Source organism: Microtus ochrogaster, linkage group LG2, assembly GCF_000317375.1.
Source record: "Microtus ochrogaster isolate Prairie Vole_2 linkage group LG2, MicOch1.0, whole genome shotgun sequence".
In the NCBI taxonomy this organism is placed as follows: Eukaryota; Metazoa; Chordata; class Mammalia; order Rodentia; family Cricetidae; genus Microtus; species Microtus ochrogaster.
Genome location: NC_022028.1, coordinates 45,377,742 through 45,381,623, shown reverse-complemented (window position 1 = coordinate 45,381,623; position 3,882 = coordinate 45,377,742). Strand labels below are relative to the sequence as shown.

At 49.0% G+C, this 3,882-nt stretch overlaps 1 protein-coding gene across 2 annotated transcripts in view; it reads right to left on the bottom strand.

The window, feature by feature from the left end:
• Positions 1-3,640, bottom strand: part of Specc1l (sperm antigen with calponin homology and coiled-coil domains 1 like) — a 99,943-nt gene extending 96,303 nt beyond the window's left edge. The window contains exon 1 of one of the 2 annotated variants that reach the window (XM_005360185.3): positions 3,506-3,640. The gene's annotated coding sequence lies outside the window, so the exon portion shown is untranslated. Of the gene's footprint in view, positions 1-3,209; positions 3,291-3,505 lie in introns of those variants that run through there. The other variant, XM_026785480.1, reaches the window with a different exon arrangement.
• Between the last annotated feature and the right edge of the window lie 242 nt (positions 3,641-3,882).

Below are 3,882 nucleotides of genomic sequence, written 5' to 3'. Positions count from 1 at the left end.
ACAGTCTCAAAAATAAGCAAAAAAAAAAAAAAAACCAGACAAAATGTATGTACATGTTCTGAGACCGGGTCTCTTTAATGTAGTCCCAGCTGTCCTGGAGCTCCATCTGCCTGGGCCTCCCGAGGGCTGCAGCTGTATTTGGATCCTCCTAAAAGCAACAGCCCAGACATTTTCCCTTAAACTCAAGAACAGCAAAACACAACTTTATGCTCTCTCTAGGTCTACACTCACAATCCACAAACTGTCTTGTATTTACCGTTTGCAATCCCCACACACCATCATAAATGACACTTAAATCTCTTTTACACAGGGCCTACCTATATCGCTCAGACTGGCCTCAGACTAGAGCAAGCAATCCTTCCACCTCAGTCTCCAAAATAACTGAAACTAGAAGCTTATAAAGTCATATCCAACTAGATGCTGAATTTTAAGATTGCTTTAGGTTTATTTGTATGTATGAGTGCTTTGCAAGAATGTATATATGTGCACTACATGCATGCTTGGTGCCCAGGGAGGTCAAAGAAGATGTTGGGTCCCTTGTATCTGGAGTTTCAGCTGGTTGTGAGGCACCATATACAATGGGTGCTGGGAACCAAACCCAGGTCCTCTGTAAGAACAACAAATGCTCTTTACCACTGAGTCAACTCTCCAGTCCCTGAATGCTTAATGTTATCACCAAGAAACTGAGTGATTTTGGTTTACTTTGTTTGTTTTAGAAATGACGGTCCTTTAAACTGGCTAAAATTCAGTATCATTAAAACTCCAAACATTGTCCTTATTTTTCTTATTATATAAAGGACTACTCAATACTCCTTCACACCAGAGGGTCCCAAATTCATTCTCACCTACCTTACTACATAGCCTGGCTCGTCACCCAAATTTTTGAGGAAACTTCAGTGTTGTGTGGGATATTTTGATCACACTCTGACACTTCTGATTCTGCCAATAAAGTTTACCTTGAATCAGAGGGTGGAGCTAGCTACTAGCTGACCAAAATTAGCCATAGAGATTTGGAGAACCTAGAACATATAGAGAGACACAGAAAGTAGTAGGGAGCAGCCTACAAATAATCTCAGCCTTTTGGATCAAGGAAGGATAAGAAAGGGGGTCAAAGGCTGCTTCTCCACCGCTTCTCTGATCATACAGATCCCCCCCATATCTGACTCCCGAGTTTTTATTGATAAAAGAATAATTCAACACTTCATAGCATTATGTAGACACTTGCTAAAAACTGCAGACAAGCTCCAAGATCTCCTTCACATGGATGCATACAGAATGGAGAAAGTGAGAACCAGAAAGGAAGGTTTACTTGCCCAAAGACATAAAGACAAAAGAAATCTTTCCAACCTCGTGAGACTGTCACCATTCCTCTATTGAGGTGAGATGTTTGCAGAACACTTGGTGCAAGTCAGACGTGTGATTTGAATATGCATATGGTTATTTAGCCAGTTGTGAGCATGAAGAAAACCCATCCCTGACAAGAGTTTTGACCCTTTGCAATACCCGAGTCATCTGATCAAATGAAAGTGAACCTCTGCTTCAGAAGTCACGTGTTGTCAAGAAAACGAAATGCAGGGTCACAGCCTGAGCAAATTTCACTTAAGCTGTCCGCTCTGCATCAGCTCAGATATTTTTGACTGATACCAATAGACAGCTTGATACAGCTTTTCTACGGCACGTTAATCACCTTTCTTACTGAAACATCAAAGAAATCCTTACATACATAGAAAATATAGAGGCAAACATACAAAACATTCTCACACTATCTAAAGTTTCTGAGGTTAGAACACTGTTTGGTGTACACTGGAATCCAAAGGGGAAAATGGGACTTTTTAATGGGAGATAAAGGGAAGGAGGACACCAGCTCTTTCTCAGTAGGAAAAACTGTAACGAAATCAATTCTTTTTCTCCATATCCCCTTCTACAATGGTTTGACTATTTTGCAACATAGATACACTACTTATATATTTTTTAATTAAGAAAAAAATTACACTTGTTCTGGTTGCACAGGGCATGAGAGGCCCCCTGGAGAGAACTAAAGTGGGTAGACACTCCAGTCTCTCACAGAATGATGGAGTTAGGCTGGTGGTGTGGGGTAGGCTTGCAGCGAATTCCAGCTACTCAAGAGGCTGAAGCAGGACTGAACGTTCCAGGCCTGCGTGGCAACAAAGTGAGAGTTATAGCGGTCTGGGATACTTGGTCTGACCTCCATCTATCTCCCAATTAAAGGTTAAGAGGCTAGTAGGGTTGGGGATATAGCTTAGCTATAAAGGCATGTATCTAGCCATTTGCCATACCCTTAATCCCAAAGCACACCTCAATCATTAATAGTTTCTTATATTAATCCAGTACAATGAAAGGATAGGGAAAAATCTGTACGACTCTAACACAGACATACCGTTTTTCAAACTTTCCCCTAATGTACTGAAGGAGGACCGAACCGCCTATGCAACACAGGTCCCTCGCTCCAAACCTTTAGAAAGAACTGCTGTTGCCTGTGGTCCACAGCTGAATTCACCTCAGGATTTAAGCTCCTGAATGGCAAGCCTTGTTGGGCTCCACGATCCGCCTATTATTTATTTTTGAGACAAGGTGTCTCACTCTGCAGCCCGACTCTGAGCTCATCCTGCTTCAGCCTCCCAAGTACCAGTATTACAGGTATGGGCCAAAGCTTGAGGTTCTTTCCCATGACAAAGTCAATATTCAATTTTATCACGGGGTTTCTTCCTCACCTGCACTTTAGGACAGACAGATCCTTCAAGAGAGTGAAGAAATCAAGGTTGCCTGGATTTGAATGATCACCGAAATTTTCATTTGGTTTATAAATAGCTAAACCCACCAAGAAGCGCGCGCACACACACGCACACGCACACGCACACACACACACACACACACACAACAAAGAACTACGGACGTCTCAAACGTAACCACTGCTTGGAAATGCATCATTTTTCTTTAACAACACATATCCAACCTGAAACAATTAGCCAAGTCTCAAGAATAAAGAACACTGCCAGCTGCAAACGGCCAGGTCCTAACAGTAGGACGCAGCCTTCGGGGAGGGGGGGGGGTTCCTCCGCTTCCCGCCCCTGCTCCCCACCCTCAATCCTCCAGACAGGGAGGCAACCTGTCCCAGCCCAGGGCAAGGGACCAGGGTGAAAGCCCCGCCTCCCCCGGCACCACAGGGATTCCAAGCACGAGGGTCGCACCTAGACTCTCCGCAAGGATGAGATCCCCGGCTAGCTGGGTACCACGCCAGCCAGGGCTCCCGGGGGGGCGGCGTGGGGGGGGTCTGCCCGGCAAGCTGTGAGGTCCGCCCGGGAAGGGACACGGCGCAGGCGCCGATGGCTGGGAGTGGGGGGGTGGCAAGGGGGGGGACAGCGCAGGCGCGGGGCCGCCGCCAGGGTCTGCGGGGCCGCCCGGGCCTGGCCGCGCGGGCGGCGCTGAGGAGACGAGCATGCCCGCGGCATAAGCGGAGAAGACCCTGCCCTGGCCTGGCTCTTACCGCGCGGCACCGCCTCGCTCACACGCTGGCTCCGGGCTGGGGCCGGGCGGCGAGCTCGCCTGCCCGGTGGCGCGGCCCGGATCCGTTGAGTCCGGCCTCAGGGCAGCAGCCAACCCCACGGCGCCGCTCCCTCGGCCCGCCCTGTCTCCCTTGCGGCTCCCGCCCTCCGCCCGCCCCTTATCCACCCCTGGCCGGCCGGCGCCGCCCCCCCTTACTATTCCTCCGCGCACGCGCTGTGTCCGCCGCCTCCCCCATCCCACCACTGCGCAGGCGCCTGCTGTCTTTCGCGCAGGGGTCCGGCGCTGCGCATGCGCTGTCGCCGCTTTTGTAGCTGGAGGTGCACTCTAGGAAAGGTAAGGGTTCCTGGGTGCTACGTG